Source organism: Chaetodon trifascialis, chromosome 16 (genome assembly GCF_039877785.1).
Source record: "Chaetodon trifascialis isolate fChaTrf1 chromosome 16, fChaTrf1.hap1, whole genome shotgun sequence".
NCBI classification, from domain to species: Eukaryota; Metazoa; Chordata; class Actinopteri; order Chaetodontiformes; family Chaetodontidae; genus Chaetodon; species Chaetodon trifascialis.
In genome coordinates, this window is record NC_092071.1 from 4,335,258 (window position 1) to 4,359,072 (window position 23,815).

Genomic DNA, 23,815 nt, shown 5'->3' on the forward strand with positions numbered 1-23,815 from the left:
GTCAGTCGACAAAATGCGGTTCAAATCTTGTTTGGTAGATACGGCGGTGAGGCGTTTGCCATAAGCAGTTGCTTTATTAAAGGAGGGGAGGCAGGATTCATTCATTCATGTAACCTTTACACTCTGATAGAAACTATTGAGCAACAAGTCTTTTATGCGTGTTGAATGGAACCATAGAAGCATGCAGGGTGGAAGAAGCAATCGAATGGGCATAAAGAGACATTCATTTTAGCTTTGGGCTGATATGGAGGGCTTTTAGTAATATCAGATACGGGTGGAGGTCACGTCCCTCCCTCCCTCCCTCCCTCCCTCCCTCCCTCCCTCTCTGTTTTCTCTCTCTACTTCAAAATAACTTGTTGCTTGGAGACAGGTTGACGTGTTGTGACTCGGGAGGAGTATGCTTTAAAGATAGTTTAGGTAATTAGTGAGATTGTGATTCAAAAGCACACAACAAAACCCACTCGAAATGTTTTGACATCTGTATCTCAGCACAAATATTAAAATGAGGAGTCAATTGACAGCGCAAGGGGAAAAAAATCCATTTCATCGTGACGTCGGTGTTGCTGTGGTATTGTTGTCTCTTCAAAGGAATGTCATTCGACTCATGCGAGTGTTATCACAGTGTAATGATGCTGTGAGGACAAAGCCTTTCTTTTCACTGTTTTTGCTTTATTTTTGTTTTTGCGGCTGCTTTGTCTATTGTTCTGGTTTCTCTGCACCGCTTCCATTTCTTCCTCCTCCTCCTCCTCTTCTTCCCCTCCCCACCCACTGCATCTCACTTCTCCCTCCTCCTTCTGACAGCTACTCTGACTTTATGTCGGCTGACAGTTTCTAAAAATGCAAACCTTTAACAAAAAATGCAGTAATTCAAATAAAAGCCATCCTTTTTCATACCTCACCCGCTTTGCTAGACGACATAAATAGAACTTTAGATTTAGTCCCAGTCACTTTGCTTTAGCTGCTAACCTCATAAGTGTTTCAGCAAATTGGATGTTTGTGAACACTCATTTGTATCATGACTCAAACTTAGTCATGATCACGTGATGTCCACTAATTACTACATGTTCTGAATTCACATTAGGTGAATGCAGATAACAAATATGACGCATGCCACAATCATGATTACATTCACAGAACTGTGTAAATGACACTGATAATTCTCCATCGTCTCAAGTTTGATTTTCAGCTCTTGAGTAGCATGTAGTGATTGAATTCATTACTCAAACTGAAGGTTATGCTATTCTTATCTCTGTTCTTGATCAGATTTCTTACAATGGAGCAAAAGTCATTATTTTATGAAATATCACTCTTCTTGAGCATTTCATTTCAAATAAAATATCCTGTCAGATCCAGCTGCATTTTAAAAGGGTTTGCTCGCTGCTTTACCCTGATTTACTCTGATACACTCAGCGTGTGCCTTTTATTTGGGATTTCATTTAAAACACACACACACTCACATACCTGCACATACAAACAGTTGTATTAATGCCAAAAAACATGATGAAAACTGACATGTTCATGAGAGTTAATCTAAGCTGTCAATAAAGGAAAGAAACAAAGCCATTCATATTCATTTCCTGGTGATTACAAGAAAGCTCTCAGAGGGCGCAGACCTCTGACAAGGAGCGCAATCCTCTTAAATGTTCTACTTAAATAATAGAAAATGTGGTTTTCTTTGGAAAAATAGCCAAATCCTCACATGATTAGTGGATCAGAATCATGAAGCTCAAATGGTTGAAGCACCATGACGTAAACTCAAGAATGTCCGTATGCCAAGTTTTAAAGGACTGTTTTATTTTGATTTGTGTTTCTGTCATCTGAGTTGGGTTGCAATTGCCCAAGGTGTGTAAAAGTTATGACAGTACGTCTCATCGCTCACACCCAAGAAATGGCAATGGTGGGAAGACGGTATGAAATATCAAAAAAACATGAATGAAGCATTTTTCCTGCAGGGAGCCTTTGGCGTTCATTTATTTCTCTACAGTGTCTTGCAAAGATTTAAAACCTGCTTGAGATACATAATCTGCCTCAGTAAACAGCATGTGTTCCTATTTTTTATGTGGTAATGCAGTTGAGTTCTGGACAACACAAAAATCCTCCTTGACGCTGCATTAAAAATGTGCAGGTGCACAGAGCAGTCGCTCAGCCTCCCCAAACTGCAGAGTCAGGCTTAATCCGATATGGGACCAGTCAGCACAGGTGCAAACATGGCAGAGAATCCTTCAGTGTCTGTTTATCAAATAAAAGCTCTGCATGGCATGAATAATATCAGCCAAATGCAGCTCATATTCCTCCTTAAAACAAGTTGAAATGTTTAGCTAATTAAAAACCCGGGCATATTGTTTCTCTGTGACACCGTCTGTGGCAGCGGTGCCGTGCTGTACCCTCTTCACACCAGCCCCTCACCGCTAACCGTCTCACTGCAGACACATGTTGGGGGCTCAGCAGCCCGGCTTGTTATTCTTGTTTTTCATTAGTCATGCAGGTTGTGGTGTGATGCAGGGCAGTTTAGGTCACGCTGCTCCCAAGAGAGTCCCATCCTGCTCCGATGACCTCAAACACCGCATTAGCATTGTGATGACGGCTGTGAACCAACCTGCTGCATCTGTTCGACTCGCCGCTCATGCATCATGAAGCCATGCTTAGTGTATCCAGAAAAACTGTCTATGTCTTTGTTCAGGGACAAGAATAAGAAAGTTTTCAATGACTAAAACTAGACTAAAATAGTTGTGTTTGCATTTCTCTAAGGCTAAAGCGCCCAGACTTTAAGTCACCTAAAAACTGGCTTTGAAAAAGGTGGAAATTACCTAAATATGATAAAAGCTAACAGAGACATTTGACACTAACTGCTGGGACTAAGAGTAGATAATTGTAAAGTTAAAAAAAGCTGACAGCGCTATTTCACTCTGCATTTTAGCTCCAGGCATCTTGCACTCATGTGTCCAGTGTGCTTTGTGTTATTTGGAGAATTCAGAAATGCAAAAGAAAGCTGAAAAATTCATTATCGCTGGAACAGAAAAATACAATGAAACATTAATTCACATCAAACACAACTGAACAATAGCTTTCATTACTTACAAGGCAGTGCACTTATTTGGAATAATTATTATTTAATACTGTCTCTCTCAATAAATATCATCCCTCCACATCCTGAACACTGAGATCTGTTTGGAATCTGCTTCCAGAGGACGTTTGCCATTTGCAGCCATCACTATCCCACAGTCCACTGTGTGCCTGTCATTTCTGTGCGTTCTGGAGCATTGAGGTGATCATGAACAGCGACACTGATGAAAAAGCCAGCGCTCAATGTAAAGACCTTACATTTGTCCTTGTTAGCAGCCTGGGCATGTCCTTAATCACTGGGCATCAGAAGGAAATAGAAGGTAATCACATATGCTGTTTGCCAGTTGCCTCAGGACATGGGTGTCCACCTGAATAATAAACTGGACTGGACTGACAATGCAAATGCACTTCATAAGAAAGGCCAGAGCAGATTGTATCTGCTGAGGAGACTCAGGTCATTCCTTCAGGCTGCTTCACCCGCGGTGTGGAGGAGAGATACTGCAGGTCCTTCTTTCCTGCTGCTGTTTTACAATCAACGCTGCTCCCACTAGACCACACAGACAAACACACACCAAAACTGACAAATTCACTCATGTGCAATATCAACGCATATTAAATTGGGCAAAATCAACATTTCCTTTGTGCAATAATGTGAATTCAAGCACTGCCTGTTTCACTTATTGTATTGTTTACGTATCATTACATTTTCACTGATGCTTCTTACTGTCGCACTCGGCCCTTTGCTGCTGGAACACTGGAAGTTTCCTGCTGTGGGATTAATAATGGATTACTTATGTTTTCACATGCTTAAACAAAATATCATGACTCATGCTGGGGCCTGCCAGTTTACTGCCGGTATTTATGATTTGTTGGCCACTTAGGAACAACTATCTGGTGAAAAATGTGAATGCGCCTGAACACAGTATCAGTTCAGGGGCGAGGGGCCTTGATGAGTGCTGTCCTTTATCTGTGTCCAGGTTTAAGAGCTGGATCCTCATCTATCTATAAGGGATTCGTGCTTCATGCTAATGTCTGGGCTTGTCACTTGCTTCAGGATGACTGTTGACTGTTTTTCCATCTAAGTGCTTGCAGTGCAGTAGGTTACAGGTTGGAAAATTCAAAAGCTCTAAGAGAAAAGCTCTCGACCTCTCAAGGCATCTCGGCTCCTTTCCGCTTCCTCTGAACACCCTTTATGTTTTCTCCCTCCGTCCCCTGGCTCATTGTTGGCAGTAAGAGAGAAGTAATGAGAGGAGGAAAATGACCTGCTTTCACTGATCTGTGCATGAAGGTCAAATAGTGAAGAGAATCAAAGCTGCGTAATAAAAACAGAAGAAGAAAATGGAGCTTAAGTGTCTGCTGCTGCGATTGCGTGTGTGTATACCTACATACATACATACATACATACTATATATATAATATAAGTTTGAAGTTTCTAAGTGCTACTGTTTATTGCAATTCATAAAAGCATGTCCCCACCGCCTTTCTGTTTTTATTACGCCTGCATGCACCGTGTGTATATAAAAAGCCATTTAAAAACAGTCTTCACCCTAAATATACACCAGTGTAATGTTCAACACTCATAAGGAGATAACCAGCAGAGATCTTTGTCCATCAGACACTTAGTATTGGTCATGTTTCCCCAACATGCTGCGTCATCGCATCAAAACAATGTACCTTTTGAGAAAACGCGATGGCAGCTGTTACTTCTTTACTTTACATCTTCAGCTTTTTTTTTTTTTTTTTTTTTCTTTTTAAAGCTTGTGTGTGTGTTTGCGCGTCGTTCGGCATGTCCCCTGTCAGGAGGGGAGAGTGTTTAACAAATGACTGCCAGCTCGGGGACACAGGGGCCAGGGACCTCTGCTAGGGAGTCGGCCAACAATAAATCTCGAAAATCAATATGACAGGGCCCGGGGTAATCAGTATCAATGATTTTAAACTGGAATAAGTCCCTCGGGGAGAAGAATGATAAAATCCTCTGAGCTCGGAGTCTGAAAAACATCCCGAGGATGAAGGATGGAGAAGAGAAAGGAAAAAGAGAAAGGGGGGGAAAGAAAGGGAGAGATTATTGATGTTTTTTACCCAGAAGCCCCTCCAGCAGGGTTAGGATCTCTGTTGTGCTTTCTCTGGCTGTCACTTGTTCTCTTTCCCTCTTTCTTCTTCTTCCCGTCCATCACTCATTCTTCTGCTGTCTCTCATTCCCCCATGTTTACACTCGTTTTCTAGTCTCAACTTGCTTCTTTTTACCGTTCATGCTTCTTCAGTAATGCTCTTTGCCACTCTTTTCACTTATTCTGTCATAACTGATCCCTGTGACTCTTGGACTATTTTTACCCTGTTTTGTTTATCCCTCGTCGCTCCTGATTTATTTTTGATACCGTCCTCTCCCTCTTCCTCTAGCCTCTATTTTTGGGATTTAATCTGTCCATCAAATCAAATTCCTCTAACAAATTAGAATGCACTCATGTGTCGCACCTCATCTCAATCTCTGTTTTGCCCCTTCAGTTTTATGCATTGACAGTCACTGTCTGAGCAGGTTGCCTTCAGTGGTTATCGTGCTCTGGTTTTTGGCTGTCCTGGATTCACCTCTCATGCTTCCACCAAGCGACCTTAACCCTCTGATTGGTGGATTGGTGTTGGGGCCATGCAGACTGAGACAAAGATCAGCAGATATGAACTAAAAAAAAAATACTTGTCTCTTCTTCTCTCTTCGTTTTCTGCTAAGAACACTGTGTAATAATACTGTCCTCCTGAAATTAAGCTAGGACAAAATATCAAGCATATTAAATATGCTTGATATTAAGGCTGAGGACAGCGCTGAACTGAATTTTTGTTGACGAGGGAAATAAAAAAATGTAAATTGTGGTCAGGTTGCAGATCTCTGATTTGCTGGCCACGTGTCAGTTTTGCTTGCTTTGTGATGCAGACACGTCCGGTGTTGTGCTCGCTGACAGCTGTTTCCTCGGCTGGAAAACAGCCGTGCAAATCACAGCTTCATCGGCAGGATTACGAATGATGAAGTCATCTTCTTGTGCCAGGGCCAGAAAAATGATCAAAATCACGATAAGTGTGGGTGAGATGCAGCTGCAGAGGTTGGTCGACCTGAAGAAGGACCAGCTCAAAAATCGTGACTTTTATTGATGCTTCCACTGACAAAGAAGTAGATAGGGAGAGCAACATATCTACCAACCACAAAAGGCGAATGTGAAGACAATGTCAGACATTTTTCTTCTTCTCATTCTTCTACTTCTGACTTCAAACTTGTGCCCTTGGTTGGACGGTTTCTGTAATGTTTACTGTTCTTTTCTTCTGTATGTCCTGGTCTGCATGTGATCCCCATTGTTGGCGGGAAGAGTCGACTGATTTGGGTTTCATGAGCAGTACGGGCAGGTCTCTGGAAGAGTGGCCTGTGCCCTTTGCTGAAGATAGTATTTAATCACTCCCCCCCCCTTGGCACTAGTCAGAAATATGGTGAACGCTACCCCGTCATGCTTGAAACATCTGGGGCCCTCTGTGGGTAAATGTCAACAAATAACATTCTGTCAGCGTTTTAAACATTTTTCTGCCCCGGAGTTTCTCTTTGCAGAGTCTCCTCCTCCCCCTCCTGCTCAGCTGCAGCTGCCCTGGGTTCCCCCCTGGATGTATTTTAAACCCAGATAACACCCTAATACCCTTACACTCGCTGCAGCCAGAGCTCCATGGGCATTCATTTCAAATATTTTTGCCTCTTTTTTTTCCCAGCAGATAAATGTTGGCATCCGTAATAACTTGCATTCAAAGGAATGCAAACCCCTGAAAGCAGAGCAGGCAGGCCTCATTTCGGCTTCAGTGATACCAGAAGACAAAGTGAGCCTGGCAAGCCAGAGAGTACCAGCTACACAGCGTATTTCACCATCGCTGTGTAGACTTTGTTGGTAAAACATTACGAACACTGTGTCTCTGTTTCAAGACTGAGAATGCTTCTCTAGCCTGTTTTTTTGTTCCTTCACTGAAATCTTTGCTCTTCAGTTGATTTATGCTCAATAAGGGATCGGAGCGCTGATTCCTGGGTAAAAACATAAATAAAAACAGAATGAAATCAGTTGCTTAGTCAGTGAATAGACTGTAAGTTCTCAGTTTTCTTCCACATCGTAGAAAATGAACCTTACACCTCAATATTAGAATATGTAGGACTTCCTTCTGATTGTGGAGTCAAATCCAGCTCACGACCTTTCCTGAATGTCCCCCCCTTCCCTGACATTATTAGCTATTTCTGAATATTCAATCTGATAAGTCAAAAGATAAATAAAAAAAAAAAAAAGTACTCAAAACTTCATTTTATAGTCCGAGACGCAAAAGTTATCCCTGAAACTTAATTTCAGAAGTCGTGATATTTAGCATTGATACTGGCAAATAAAGTAGAATTTTCCATAATGGCCCAGTGCAAAGCAGTCCGAAAGCTCTTTGATGGGGCGTGAACCCACAGATCACAGATCAGAAGATGTGTGCTCTTGAAGATGAAACAGTCGAGCAGTTGACCTCAAAGAAAGTCAGGCACTGTTGAAGCTCTCTGAGCGTGCCATCATCAGGAATGAAATGAAAGGAACTAAAAGGCGAGACCCCATAAAAAGATACAGGGCCAGAGGAGACCCGCGATCATCCTTTTTCATTGGGCCTTTGAGCCTTGGACTGTGTATGAGTCACTTGGTCAGGGAGTTCCACAGCTGAGGGAACCAGAGAGCAAAACTGATTTTTACAGTATGACCTTGAAGTGTTCTCCGGATATAAAACAGTAGATATGACGTGATAATGACCAGCTATGCTGGGATGAAACCGTATGGCAGCCGTCTGACTTGGGTCCACCTTTAAACTTGCTGTGAGTGGGACCTTTGGCGCCTTGTGTTATCTTTAACGCGATACTGTTTTTTATTCAAGAATGAGCATAAGGCAACTGCCTATGTAGGAAAAAAATGGTTGTACTTTAATTATTACAGAGAAGAAAAAAAACAACTTGTGTTGTCAATCACGAAGATGTAAGAACTGTCTTTGGTACTCTGAATAAACAATGTCATACATTAGGTGATATCTCTTATGTAGAAATCCTAAATAGATTCAGTATTATGGCTGATACAGTCATTTAAAACCAGAAACAACATTACAGAAGCACAGCTACTGATATACATTAATGTGATTATAATAAATCAAAAATGTAGTCCCTACATATGCAAAGATCTCATATTCTCTCTCTGTCTCTCTCCCTCTTTTTGGTCCTTTTAGTTAAGCAATTAGTTGCTTCACAACTGACAACCATAGTTTCTGGCCATAGGCGGTGATTGTAAACCATACCCATGAGACGGTGGACTGTTATCCCATGAGTTGTTCCAGGAAAAGCAGTTAGAAGCATCAATAATTGGTGGCAGCAACAGTATTTAATGGCAGCAGTCGCTGTTAGCGGTAGCAGTAGCATTTCGCAGCAGCAGCAGCAGCAACAGTAATGAATGGCAGTGGAAGCAGATAGCGGTACTGATGGCGCTAACAGAGTTCCAGCAAAATGCAGTGAGAAGCATCAACACAGTGGTAGCACAGGTAGTTAGCAGCGGCGGTCACTGCTACTGGTGGGAAGCCTCAGTGACCAGCAGTTATATGGGTTAATATGGTGTCTACTGGCATGCTGAAGGCTAACTTTCCCACAATGCTATGCAGGGACTGGGACAGGATTGCGACTGGTGCTGCTTTTTTGTGTTAATCTCCTCAGCGGAAGACACAGAGAAGCTTCTCCATTTCTTTTTTGTTCTGCTCACTTCACTCGTGTCTCTTTCCACCCTCATTTCATTTTCCAGCCTCCCCTCATTATCTTTCTAGCCCTCAACTCATCATTTCGCCATGTCCTCCGTCATATCTGGGTTTTAACATTCCTTCCCTTCTCCCGCTCTGTGTATCTCTGTCTGTCACTGTCTATTCAGAGCAGATTACAAGCTATCAAACTGCCAGCCGACGCTGACTCATGAGCCTGTGAGTCTGTGTTTGTGTGTGAGAAGCTTGAAGAGCTTCGAGGTTAATCTTTTGTCAGATCTTTGTGTTTAACCTTTGCTGTTAGCACACATGACTCATTTTTTTTTTTTTTGCCTTCAGTCACTTTGTTTCTGTTGATAACACACACTCGCCTTATATGTGCGCACATGCACAAACACACGTACACACACGATCAATGCCAATGCCGATCGAGGTTAAACTGACAAGTAACAATGATGAATTACCCACCTCTCTGCTAAGTTTAACCTCCTCGCCGTCGCAGCCAAACAGCATATTGTTACACACCTTGTGTGCTTTTTGCTTCAGCAACTTGCTGCAGTTCTCGAAGCAATGCGGTTCCTTTCGATTTCACACGGTTCAGCATATCCACACTTTGGAAATATCATTAACCTGAAATTAACTGCAATCATTACTGCCTGTCTACTGAACTGTTGCTGCTTTTGCTCCATTTCCAAGAACACGGTAGTGAGTTTGATTTAGAAAGTGGCTGGGATAAGAATTAGGAGAGGGTCCCTATGAAAGATATGCGTCTTATATTGTGTCAAAAATTTAGTTAGTTAGGTTTCTTTTAAAATTCAACAAGCTACAATGGTTTGGAGACTAGTAGCGGACTCGTCAAAGCACATGAGAGCTTTGTCATGAGACATCCAGAAGAGCAAACTGGGATGAATTTGGTTGAAGAGTTTAAGTTCTTAAGATGCTTTGCGTACACATTCTCCAAAGCATTTCATGGACTTTGATTTTCCTTTCTATAGTTCAGGCATGCTTCACATGCCGTCCTTTAAATGCTGTAGAAACAACTGTTTGATGTAACCTTGACTTAAAAGAATTAGCACATTTTATCCTTTAAAGACAATTCTGCAAAAAATACTGTTTCCTTTCAATGTTGTAACAGGTGAGAGCTCTATGAAATCTAATGGTTGATGGATGCAAAGTGAACCACAGCTGTGTTTTAGTTACAGTGACTGTTGGAGTTGTAGTCTGTCCTTCATAGAAAGCCGGTGTGAGGAACATTCTTCATTTGAATGGCACAGTGCCGTCTCGTGTTTTAGTTTCGTTGTGCCCGTTGCTGTTAAAGATAAAGACTCTTTGCGAGTAGTGACCGTAAACCACCACCTGAAGTCAAACACAGCAAATCTACAGCATGTCAATTAGTAGTCAGAGGAAGTTTCGCTGTTGCAGCATGACCTTTTGATTTGTGATGAGGTGGATTTCTGATGCACAGTGGGGCCAGGGGATCGCAGCGTTGCTTGGTCAGTCTGTCCAACGCTTTAGTCCGCAGAAACGTATCTTGATTGAGATTGCTGTGTATTTTCTGTTTCGTAGCTCCGCTCTGAATAATCTAGTGATCTTCTGACCTTCACTCTAGCGTCACCTTAAGGCCAAATCTTCCAGTCATCCACAGGTAATACTGAAATCTATTGGGAAAATTGCCATGACATTTGCTGAACACACACCAGATCCGTTTTGGATGCTCATTAACTTTCATCCAGCACTCAATGGACAACCTATCAACTTTGTATGCAAGACATTTTATAATCTAATAGACAGATTGCCACCATATTTGCTATGTGCAGTCATGTTTACATGTAGATAAACCCTTCATTTTGTTGTTCTTATTCATTCTTTTCAGGACTGTTTGCATAAAGAGAACTAATCTTGTGAACCTACCAGGGAAAATTCTATATTGCAGTATTACTGTTCAGTGGAGACAACACTTGTATGCTTCTCTTGCAAATACAACTACAGAATAGACACAAGAGCTTTTGCAGGGCAAATAAGTCAGACGGACTCTCGATCTGCCATCCATGCACATACACACAAACGCACGTGCAACCAAACAACACACAATCACTGAAATGTTGACATGTTCTCTTTTTTAATGGGTATTTTCATTTGCAGCTAAAGGTCAAGCAAAACCTGAAGTCATGACTTTCTCTTGCATGTCCACCGTGCAGCTTGACTACATGGTGTGTGTGTGTGCACGTGTGTGTGTGTGTGTGTGTGTGTGTGGGCGAGGAGTAACAATGATGACGTAGAGTAATGTGATTAAAAGCCAGGAAGAGGAGCGGCGGAGGATGGAGAGAGATGGATGAACTTATTTTCATGTGAATTCTGTATTTCCCTTGTCTCTCTTCAAACACACAGGCATGTTCAGAGGATTGCACACAAGCACAGTCACTCTAGAAACTCTCTCTCTCACACACACACACACACACACACACACACACACACACACACACACAGTGTGGCCATAAACCCAGTCAAGCCTTCTCTCTGCGGAGCTGTAGTGCAGTGTTCAGCTTTGATACAGCTGGTAATAAGTCATCAGAGCTGTGAGAGCTGAAGGACCCAGGAAGGTTTATTATTCCTGTCTTCACACGCAGGAGCCTCACTGATGGCTCAGGATTTACAAGATCACACACATGTACTGTATGCTCCTGTGGTGACTGTGCACGGCCGCCGTCAGGGTGTAAGGTTCACTTCAATATTTTTCTGTCCCACTGGGGAGAGATCACGTGCAGACAGAAGACGTTTTGTGTCTTGCACATATTGAATGTCCTTATGGCAGCACACGCCTTGGTGTTCAGAAGAAGAACGACGCTTTCTGTGCATAATAAGCATCAAAAGAGCTAAAAATGTTAAAATGATTACAGCAACGAACGCTAGCATCAGCAGCAAAGTCGACTGTCAGTAGATGAAACCTCTTGAAAAGAGTGAGTCTTACATTCAAATAGGATTGTGGGTAATGAGAGCACTAACAGTTTGGTCAGAGATTCAGGTGTGTTGTGTGTGTGTGTGTGTGTGTGTGTGTGTGTGTGTGTGTGTGTGTGTGTGTGTGTGTGTGTGTGTGTGTGTGTGTGTGTGTGTGTGTGTGTCTTCAGCCCCAACCTATGTTGACTCACTATGTGACATCACTTGAGGCAGTTTCAGATTTCGCACAGCGGCCTCTGGAAGCACAAACGGCTTCAAACAACTCTGTTCACACGTGGTCGCACTCCTCAAGACCTGTGAAAATCTGTGAGGTTCCCCCTTTAATCATATATTAATAAGTGGAAATGAGATTTGCAATAATTTAGCAAATGAGAAGAAAAAGAAAGCACATTGTCGGGACCAGAAGTGCCACATGAAAGTCTAATCCAACTCTGTTTAAAAAATGTCTAAATGTCTGCACTTTGGATGAGAAATTCATTTCTGTGTTGAAAGGAATATTCAGCTGAATCTGACTTCAAGGCTTCATGTCATGCTTGAATTGATGATAATATAAAAAAGCAAAGAAACCTGACATCCCTGCCTCTGCGAATACACTTCTGTTGCCCTAAATAAAACATTTCACCTCCTGAGCTCTTATTTAACACCATGTCTCTATTTAACGTTCCATTTAATTTTCATTCATTTGTCATTTCATGGACACTGACGTTTTAGAAATGTTGTCGAGTCTAAACTTATTCATCCTTTTAGTTAAATTCAGTCTGATTTGCTCAGGTTTGAGACTGGCTCAGTTTTAAAAAGATGTTTTCAGTTTAATGTTTTAACAGGTTGTCTTTACACCCTCCACACCTGGAGCAGGATTTTGAGGACAATTGTCTTTTCAGCTCTATAATTCACAGTCGTATGTTCCCATATATGATACAGTAACAGCAGCGCTGCAACATAAAGCCAAACGCTGAATCTGGGTAAAACAATTATATAACAGATGATAAACATCAAAAGTAATGAAAACGATGCCGGCATATCTGTCAAATCTTCTGCTCAGTAATAGGCTGTAAGTGTGGGAGGGAGCCGGCTGTTAATAACTCACCCACTGTTCCTACACGTTCTGTGGACTAATTAGAAAATACTAGTGGATGCCTGCTGGATTTGGAGGCTGTGGTGCACGTGTGTGTGTGTGTGTGTGTGTGTGTGTGTGTGTGTGTGTGTGTGTGTGTGTGTGTGTGTGTGTGTGTGTGTGTGTGTGTGTGTGTGTGTGTTTTCCTGTATTCCTATTCTGGTGAGGACCTAAACTTCAGACTATCAGTGTGAGGACATTTTTGCAGAGTCATTTCAGTCAATCTTTACTTTGAGGGTAAATTACAGGCTCAGGATCTGCAATCTCCCGTACATGAGGTGGAGTGGCAGGCAGTCGCACAGACCAAATGAACAGCAGCGAAGACGGAGGAGTGAAGAGCGAAGGCAAAATTCTGAAGCTTTTCTCAATTTGCAGCGATTGATTCGAGTGTCTCGGAGGATGCAGATGTTAGCCTTCTGCCATTTAGTGGCTGGACTTCTGATGTTTTCTTCCCTAACCTCTGACTAGGTTTCTGTTGGTAGTCGGTGTCCACTTTGGATCATCACAATTTCTGCTTCCAACACGTCAGCAAAGGACAAGACTGCTAACATGCTTGTTGCATATGCTAAATGTTAGCATGCCATTATGCAAGCATGCTAAACTTTACATTACTACACTACTTAAACAGTCAGCGTTCATCCTGAAGCACAGCTGAGCTTAAGTAGCCTCCAGCTGAAGCTGACAACGTTCTCCTTAGACTGGTGAAAGTTTAGCCAAGTGGGAGCTGAGCTTGGCAGCTGGGTCTGAAGTGTAGTATGAAGAACTGATTCAGCCGTTTGGTTTTCTGATGTGCAATGAACATTACAGCCTCATCATGCGTCCACAGTATGTAAGTGATGCTCTTCGGAAATACATTAGTTACCAGACATTGAGTGTTCACAGCAGCAACATAACAGCTGCAGGATGATAGGCTGAGCACCATTTGTTGTTATTACAATTAGATAAGCAGCAAAGCTCAAGCTTTATCTGGAAATATGTTACTGTATAGGGTAAGGTAGGATTAGGAACGTAGTCAATGCAAGGTCCTCACAAGGATCGAATGCACAAGGGTGTGTGTACGTGTGTGTGTGAGCAGTTAGTGCCAGGTTCATTGCCAGAGGTTCGCCTCTCGACTAATTAAGCAGGTAGGCGGCGCAGACAGGGAACTGCCTGCACAGGATGAGCTGATGGCCATTAACGCGACTTCTGCCTCCACTTTAATCTTTCCTAGCTGGAGAGAGATGGATGGAGCGAGAGAGAAAGATAGAGAGGGAGAGAGAGTAAAGCCGAAACAGAGAGGGGGAGATAGTGACCTAGAAAATGAGAGATGGTAGAGAAAGAAATAAAGGTTTGGATCTGAGCAAAGGGACGAGGAGGAGGGTGAAAGGAGCAAAATCAGGTGCCAGGAGAGTGTTGGATGAAGAAAGAGATGGGAAAGACGAAGTGAAAACATAGTCTGAGGACAACCTGAAACACAGGTTGAAAGGAAATAAGGGCAGACATGAAAACAAAGAAAGTGTCGTAGAAAATGACACACACACTTTTTTGCATGCATCAGTTAAGACAGCTGCAGAAAATAGGTTTTCATTTCCTCTCTATGCCTTCACTTTTACCTACCATCCCTTTCTATTTCATTCTATCAGATCCCTCTTTCTTTTTTTGCATTTCCTTTCCTGTTTTTCTTTCCTCTGTTCTCTATCTTTCCTCCCCTTCTGTTCCTTTCCCACCTACTCCTTATTTAAGGTACATCATTTGGCTGCCACAAACATCTGGAACAGTATGGCAGGAAACCAAGCATATCTTCACCCACTAGTGATTAGTTCAGTGTACCCTTCATGCCTCTTTAAGTAATTGATAAAATCAGTCAACGTGAAAATGAAGGAAAAAAAAAAAAGGATCTCATCTTCCGGTGCTGAGGTTGAGGTTTGTGAACCATCCTACAGTATCAATCCCCCTCAGTACGGTGAATTTCATTTCTTCTCTGCCAGAGAGAATAGAAACTGCAAAGTTAACATATATCACAAAAAAAAAAAAAAAAAAAAAGGCGACCAGCTCTTTGCTCTTTGCCTTTCCCATCTCTGATATCAGGTGTCCTTTCATGTGTGTGCTGCAGACACGATCGCCTCCGCTCGACTCTTGAAAAGCTCCGAGCGTGTTGGTTCAGTGCAGCTTGATTGGTTTGCAGGAGCTCATTTCTCAGCCGAGCTCTCGCAGGATGTTTGCAGAGTTTCTGAGGCCGTTTGAGCCTCGTGCGCCGTCAGCCTCCTCTTCTGCAGGCAGCCCAGGAAATTGAAGCCTTCATTTTCCCCAAAGAGTCGGATTTCTGCTTTTTTTTTTTTTTTTTTTTTGTTAAACAATCTGTCAGTTAGAATCACATCCTCCCCTGCAGACACGGAGTCTCTCGCTTAATAAAACATTTTCTCTGTTAGTTAAGTTTGCAGGTTTGTTTCTGTTTTGCAGCTGTTTGTCTGTCGGAGCATCTGAGGTTGTTTTCTGCTTTGGCTACCTGACCCATGTTTCAAACAAAGACATGCAACTTTTTTTCTCAATTTTTTTTTTTCCATTGACATTTTTAATCACTAGACGTCCCAATAAGAAGGCCTTAATTAATCCTCCAGCTGTGTGCAAATTGGACCATTTTACAAGTTTTCTCTCTCGAGAACATTGTTTTTTTAATCTGATTGGTCCATGATGTTTTCAAATTAACAGCTGAGACTACAATTGGTGTTTAAAAGTGAGTTCAGGCGCGTACCAATTCATCAGATGGACACGCCTCCTCTCCAAAACCCCCACATTTATGTTTGCTTGAGCACCCACACCTCACTCCCCCCAACCCCACAGGAACCACACCTGTTGGCAATTCTCACGACGAATCACAACATTCAGTAGTTAGTGGAAAATAAGTGGAACATGAAGAGATGACTTTTGGCTTAACGTGTTCAGACAGTAATTTTGTAATATGGTCACATTAGATGCTAAAGAGGGCTGCACGGTGGTGCAGCAGGTAGTGCGCGTGCCTCACAGCAAGAAGGTTGCCGGTTCGATCCCCGGGCCAGGCGGGGCCCTTCTGTGTGAAGCTTGCATGTTCTTCCCGTGCATGCGTGGGTTCTCTCCGGGTACTCCGGCTTCCTCCCACAGACCAAAAACATGCTCATTAGGTTAATTGATGACTCTAAATTGTCCGTAGGTGTGAGTGTGAGTGTGAATGTTTGTTTGTCCTTGAATGTGGCCCTGCAATCGGCTGGCGACCGGTTCAGGGTGTACCCCGCCTCTCGCCCATTGTAGCTGGGATAGGCTCCAGCCCCCCGCAACCCCGAAAGGGATAGGCGGTATAGATAATGGATGGATAGATGCTAAAGAGCTCTGTAGAGAGGAGGGGGGCTGCGGGGTTGGGTGATATATACCTGTGGGCTCTTCACTGCAAACAGCACATCTCACATCACACATCTTTTTGTCCATAATAAATAATAAAAAAAAAAAAAAATGTTGATTAGAGCAACTTAAGTTTGCGTTCTGAAATCAGTGATGCTGAATTTAACTCAGTGGACGGTTGAGACAGTTACATTCCTCTAAACTTGTAACTCTGAACATTGAGAGTACTTACTGCTCAGATTGGATTCACACTTTATTAACTCCACACGTTGTAGAACGTAGTAGACATAAAACAGAACAGCATTGTAATGCTAAACGACGAGAATAGATCTTAAGCACAAACAAAGTCGTTTAAGGAGAAGCAGATCGTTACTCAAAGATGCACCTAGTTAACATTCTGTCCTTGGTTTATTTGTCTGAATAATAATAGTCTAGACATGGACTCGTGGTTTGCAGTGTATTTTGGTCCTTCTTTCTATTCTCCATCACTTCTTCCCAGGCCTTTGTATCGTCCTCTTATATCAGGAATCCTGCTATGAGAAATTACAAGCAGCCCCATCATACCTCCTGTTTTCACAAAGGAGCTTCATCGTAGACTGTCGTACAGCCACAGTCCAAGTCGAGTGTCGTGAATTGGCACAAAGAGAACAGGTAGACGTCTCGCAGAGGAAGGCTTTCACTTCAAAATGAAACACCTGCTTCATCCCTCTTAATGTAAAACAGGTCATCTCAGGTTTTGCATCCATGTGCTCGCACTGGAAAATTCTATTGGCAGTTGTTTTTTCTTGCTCTCTTTTCCAGTTATTGCAGTGTATTTTCAGCATAAATGATCTCAAGAGGATGATTTTTACCCCCCTAAACTGATTTACAAGCATTAGACTGCTTGTAAAACCCATAAAAGTCTCAAATAAACGCATTCATTACTAATAATTCTCAACATCATTTGCTCATTTTTGCCTCTTCTCCTCTTCTTGCTGTAAGTGTTTCATTTTCTTTCCATGAAACAGTGAAAATTAAGTTGTGTTTAGGAGGTGAAGGCCCCGCAGGCTGACAGCGGCCTGTGAAATATGACACGTTACTGGCTGCCCTCATAGCAGCCGCTCAGCACTGAACAGAGTGATGGCACAAAAGCATGAAAATAGAGAGTCAGAGAGAGCAGCTGCCTCGGTGAAACTTTACTCGGACAGACGATACAGTTTTTAATTTCAGCCCTCAGCAAATTGGCGCCACCCTTCATTAGCCTGCCCTGACCTGCTCATTAATTTACATTCCCGCTCTAATTGGGTGGCGGTGTGTGTAATGGGTCCTGTATTCTTTCGCTCTCCATCTTGAATAGAAAAGATATGATTAACAAAAGTGACATCGGTAGGAGTGTCACGCTTTCGCAGCTCAGTCTCTGTCACCAGGACCGCCAGGAGTCACGTATGAGGAACCAATGCTGCTGTCTGAAAGCATGAAAGTTTAATTCAGTGAGGAGGAGGAGGGGGTCTGTGCGCTCACTGCATCACGAGTATGAAGAGCAACGATGTGCTCACATGGCGTTTCAAGTGGCTCGAGCCACTTTGCCTTCTTTGACCAATGTTCCAAATGCAGCTGATCACATGTTGTGGTCCTATGATTACTGTGAATGAGGCAGCTGCTGCAGTTCCTCTCATAAGTGTGCAAAAGTTCCCCTTCAACAACCAACGAGTATCTGTGTTTATTCACTTCAGAGGCTAAGAGAAGGAACTTTTCTCCTCCGCACCATCTCGAGTTGTTTTTGGCCTGTGAGTCGCTCTGCTGTTATTGTGTATTTGCCTGACACAAAGGTTAAATTAATGCTTTGTTCTTAATTGGATCTGAATTCATTAGCGTAGAGCCCACACTGAGGCTGTTTGTGTTTGTTTAGAACTGGCGGTGTGTTGTGGTAGCCTTGAACAACTGTAACTTACAAATCGCTGTGCGTATTCAAAGTGATACTAGGGAAACTGCTTTTTGATGTCTTGGCCCACATACTGTATTTGTTTCATCGCGGTAAAGACATTTTTTCGGTTAGCAAAGGTTAGCTGTGCATCAGATGGTGGAAAAGTCCATTAGTCAAAAATTCTGAAAGGGTTGAAACAGCAATTTTTGTGCTGCCTGCAGGGATGATCCTTACTTTCATTTGTTTTTAAAACGTATAGAAAAGACCCCTTTCATTGACCTTCCTGCAGTGAAGTGCATTGATATGAGCATAATCTGTGATCTGATTCTCTGACCTGGCTCACATACAGCATAAACTATATAGCTAAAAGTATGCGGACAACCCCTGACTTATGGATGTGCGTTACATATGCAGATACGCACAGAGACTGCTGCAAACATTGTCCCCTTTTCACACTCGGTGAGTCTTAGATTTGAAGCGCTTTCATGAGTTGCTGCTGAGCAAAAGCTGCTGATTCGTTCACATTTTTAAACCTCCATATGCTGCATGGCTCCGCTCTGCTGAGCCGCTAATTCCTCTAACAGTCGTTTTATTCCCCAACCTAAAAGGGAGTCATTAAAAACTCGGTCCAGGTGTGTCACCAGCGTCAATAAGAGCTCTGCACGCTGACACTGGATCTGCTGCTGGAAAACATTTTTGCACTACAAGTTTACTATTGCCGTTCTGTAATACTGCTGTTGATACTCTTCAAAGGCTTGACTCGTCTCTCACCTGCGACAAACTGCACTCTGTGCTGCATTTATGAGCATGCATTGCATAGCTGAATTCATGACTGGCTAAACATAATGTGTATATGGGTTTGGGTCATCTACTAGGAAAAACAGAACAAAATGAACTGGTTTCTGCTAATGTGAGATCACATCTTTAGGTTATAGGAGGTTAAGATTAGGTGGTTGGGACCCGAGTCTGGGAGGGCGTAGGAGCCACCAGGCACAACTCAGGACAGTAAAGTCCAGTATACTGGCTGCTGCTCAGACAAGCTGTTTGTAAATGCATACTGCAGTTTGTTTCCTTCCCTCTGCACACACTGATGAAGCTGCTGTGCATCATCTACTGGCCGTCGCGTGGTGTCTGTCTCATACACTGGTCTATGGCAGGAGTATAACTTTTATATTTGTACTTATTTTATGAATCTGTTTTTAATTGGGACTGACAAAGTTCCTGGTGAAGTTTCAGAAGTCCTGACTTAAGCCATTAATATGGCTCATTTATTGTCTAATGACACAATAAGGTGTTGACTCTGAGCATTACGGCTGGGACTGTTTTCAGACCAGTGCATCAACATTCTCATAGTGTTTTTGTTTTGTCTAATCTTAAAGTGCTTTATTGATTGTGTGCTGGCAGCAGTTTTCATCTGATTTACACTGAGGTCAGTGTTCGGTTGGTGTCACTATATCAAATGTCAGAATGACTCCCAACACGGCGATCCATCATGAACAGACAACATGTCGTCCAAGTTTGGGGGAAAATCAGCCAGCTGTGAGCTTTATGTTTTAGTTTATACCACTGACGCTGCTCTTTCCTCTCTGAAGCATGATAACGTGACACCATGTGAACAGATGTTTCACGTATTGTAAGTGTACAAGCATGCTTTAGCTCCTCACTTTTTCAGCTATTGGTGAAACATCCCAACTATTAGAACCAATGAAACGCCCAACAGTGAAAACTCTACAGTTAAAGCCTTTAATAAAACAGTGATGGCACATAGGTTAATGGTTTTTCAGTAAATAAACACAACAGTGATGCAACCACAGGTGACGAATTGCTGTTTCAGTTTTTTAATATGCAGTCGCTGGCTGCAACGTTGCTAAACAACTAAACCACAGTGATTCGACATAGAAACAAAGCAAAAGTCCACACAGCACAACGAACTGAAACGAGGGCTCAGAGAGTTGAAACGGCCTCCGGAGCTCCGTGAAGCTTTCTTTGTGAAGGATTTTTGAGGAATTCTGCTGATCCGGTCCCTCGGTTCTTCCCGGATCTTCCTTTTCCCTCTGCAGTGAATGTGATGACTGTGGGAGATCTGTGCGCTGATCCCACATCAGCACTCCCTGATTGGAGAAACTTGGGAAATAATAATTTGGGCCTGGGAGGAGATGATCAGCTTAGAGGCGGCCCATCCTTCACATGCTGACCCTATCTTTCTACCTCCTCATCTCAGGTGATTAGAGAAATTCTCCGGACCCTGTCAGAAACTCCGAATCAGCACACTCATACACTGAGGTGAGTGTGTGTGTTTGTCTGTCATCTGTGCATGGATGTAGTTTGATGTGAGCGTTTGTTCCTTTACTGCATGTCTGCTTGGTGTAACTGCACAGTGCTGTACCCGTATTAAGATCTTTCACTTTACAAAAAGCAGCAATACAGCAGTTTAAACATTAAGAGGATCTGCATTAAACTCTAACTTGAAGGAAAATTCCTGTATTTGTCCCTCACCGCCTCAACTGCAGATACTTGGGAAACAAAAACAGAGCCCACAGAGATCTGAGCTGGAACTGTAGCTTTTAGTTAACGTTGCTCACTCAGGAGGAACTTGTGCGTTTGTTGGGGACTATTTCCAGCTGCGGATAAATACATACTTGTTGTACTAGTGGGTATTTAGGACAGCTGGATGGTGTATGTGGGAGTTCAGATTGAGTTCAGATTGATTCGGTGCGGCTCACTGATGTGTTTTTCATTTAGTTTTTGGACAGTGGCTCTCATTGCACAGGGGAATAGGATATATGAGGCTTTGGATACACTCAATACTTTATAGTAGCATCAATTCATTGCTGATTTTGGTAGTTAAGGGGATCTGGGTTGGCAGTAAGAAAAAATCGACCCAGCCTTGTCTTTTAACAGAAAACATCAAAAGACTTTGAGTCTAAATTAAAGTAAATACAGAAAATATTCCCTGGAAAATCCTCAAAGCTGCTGTTGTGAACTGCAGCTTCATTTGACGCGTTTGAGCCAACCTGGTGCTACATGTATGACAGTCTGCTCAATGTAATTCTTCATTATTATCATTATTAGTAAAATAAAGAAGCTTTATTGTCTTCACACTCTTTATTGTTTTTTCTGATGAAAAAGTGCTGTAGTGTGTTCATAATCTCTTGACACGAGCCATTTTCTCACATTGATGGTTGCTACTTCACAATGGACACAAAGCAAACCACGGCTTCACACTGACTTCTGTACACCAGTGTGAATACCCAGTTGATGAACAGACTTTCAGAAAAGTAGCTGTGAGATAAATGTAGTGGAGGAGGTAGAGTGTGACATGAAATGTAGATACTCAAAGAATATCAAAACTGTACTAGAGTACAGTTGAGGTGGTGTTTTAATGAAGTGAAGCGGAGCAGAAAAGCACAGGTGCCTCCCCTGAATTCAGGCCTACGCAGCATCTGCTTCGGGGTGCGATGGGAGCCGGTCGTCTCTTTCTGTTGGCTCTGTTTTACTGGTGCGAATAAATACAAAGGCACAGAGCAGTCAGCTATACTCTGGCACATAATGTCATGTTGCCAGAGCAGTTAAACTGATTTCACAGGTGTTTCCTAAGGCAAGAAAACAGAAAATGGCTTTATAAAATCAAATAGAGGCGATACTAGAAACCATCACAATTGCTGTCGTGTAACTAGACTTGTAGCTTAATTTACTGCCAAGGGACTGAAAGAAAGAAGTGTTTGGTGGCAGGCATGTCAGCTGTAGTGTGCATGTACTCAACATTTGTAGCAGCATCTCAGTGTGCCGCAGCTTTGTTTGGTCGCTTATCTTCACTCCAGCTGGAGCAACTGAGGGAGCAGGAGGCTGGTTAGATTATTTCAGTCCGAGGACAAAACCACAGGTCGGGTTTGGGTCAGCTGAGACCGCAGTTCATCTCAGGATTAGCCTCCGCCGTGACGAGTCTGTGAATGCAGAATTCAGAGGTCTCCTCTGCATTCCAGTATCATCCACAAACACAGAGGCCAGTAAACATCCCAGGAGTTCACTGCATCATGCATCAGACGGTAACTCGGTCTGAAGCCGTGGATGTGAAGCTGAGATTTCTTGCTTAAAGCAATTTGTTTGCAGCCAGTGGCAAAGCAGATTAAAGTTAAGATACTGGTGTATAGCATCATACCAGGGGAGGTGCTGGATCTGTGATCTGGGTTAGGGCTCAGAATACACAGTGACCACGTGCAGCCATGCTATGCATATGCAAAGTGTCAGCCAGGTGTTCCCATTTGCATTTATATGTAGATTATGTTTTGGGCTGAATGGTTTATCTTAATGCATTTACGATGAGCTGCAGACATGCAGCTACTGTAACAAACACAACAATGTGTTCACATTTCTGTAGAAGTTTACTTTCAACTCGGAGACGTGATTCTCCCCCGGGACTTAAACATCTACAAGTCACTCTGAGATTAATATTCACCTCGCACGTCTGTGTTTTATGTTTGTGCATGAGTGTGCACATGCCCTGCAGCATCCATGTTTCTGAGATTTTTTTTTTTCTTTAGCTTTATTCTTCAAGGAAGTTGACTGAACACTCTTTATGTTTTCCATCAAGGACCTGCTTCATATTTCACCAGTTTCCACACTTTCTAAAAGCATTCTGACAGTGAATATGTATTTTTTAAAACTTGGAGATTAAATGCTTGGCTCCGAGGCACCTTGAAATAATTTGTAGAGGGATGGAAAACTATTACTCGTGCGACTGTCTGGTGTTAGCATGCTAATGATTGTGAAGAAAGGTAGTTATGGAAGACGGGGCCTGGACAAAGAGAAATACATGAAATAAGAAGAGAGACGTGTGGGGAAAGGTGAAAGAGACAGGAAGCGGAGAGACACAGTTGGCAGGGAATCTGGCAAAAAGAAAATAACATACCTTTAAAGGCACAGACTGACAGATTGGGTTTTTGGCTGAGGTCGCTAATTACCAGACGTTGCGTCATATGTTGTTCCTAATTTCACAAAATAATGCAGGTAGTTGACATGAATGGCATCAGAATTTCTCGCTTTTCGATTTGATGCTGTATTATATGATCCTGTATTACAACATGCTATGCAAAGACCTGCAGATGATGTTCTGGGTCATAGAGCTGTGACAGTATGTCTTAGTTTGTCAGTTTATTTTCAGCAGTGTGTGCCGCAGGTTGCATATCCAACATAAACCTTTTCTGCACAACGTGCAGTGTCTCCTTTTCCTTAAGATTACAGAATTTGTTCGTAAAGGTAAAGTAAAACCAAAAGAAATTAACAGTTTAGCGATTTTATCAAAACAGATGCAGACTTTGTGTCCCTTTACTCAGACAGATATCATAGCACTGCTGCAATCTGATGAGTAAAAACATCGCAGTAATGTCTTGAATGATCAGTGTATCACTTCTGAAGTTTGTTAAATAAAGTTGTTTTGAACACAGCAAGTGGGAAAAGTTATACCAGAAACCGTACCTGGGGTTTCCCCTCTCACAATGTGTGATGCTATGATTTACGCCTTCATGCCAGAACATATTGATTGTGTCTGAGACATGCTGGGAATTAAAAGCAGTAGAGGTCTTCACAGCTCCAAAAGTTTGGACCTGATCCAAAACCTACCTGAAGCAGATGTGCATAAATATATATATAATACCTGAAAG

At 42.5% G+C, this 23,815-nt stretch overlaps 2 protein-coding genes across 3 annotated transcripts in view; one reads left to right on the forward strand and one right to left on the reverse strand.

The window, feature by feature from the left end:
* The window catches only part of sgcd (sarcoglycan, delta (dystrophin-associated glycoprotein)), a 263,045-nt gene that overhangs the window by 85,093 nt on the left and 154,137 nt on the right, over window positions 1–23,815 (forward strand). The window contains exon 2 of one of the 2 annotated variants that reach the window (XM_070982518.1): window positions 20,377–20,438. The exons of the other annotated variant lie outside the window; for it this stretch is intronic. The gene's annotated coding sequence lies outside the window, so the exon portion shown is untranslated. The remainder of the gene's footprint in view (window positions 1–20,376; window positions 20,439–23,815) is intronic. 2 annotated transcript variants of the gene reach the window in all.
* Window positions 1–23,815, reverse strand: part of rars1 (arginyl-tRNA synthetase 1) — a 448,982-nt gene that overhangs the window by 52,387 nt on the left and 372,780 nt on the right. The window lies entirely within an intron of this gene.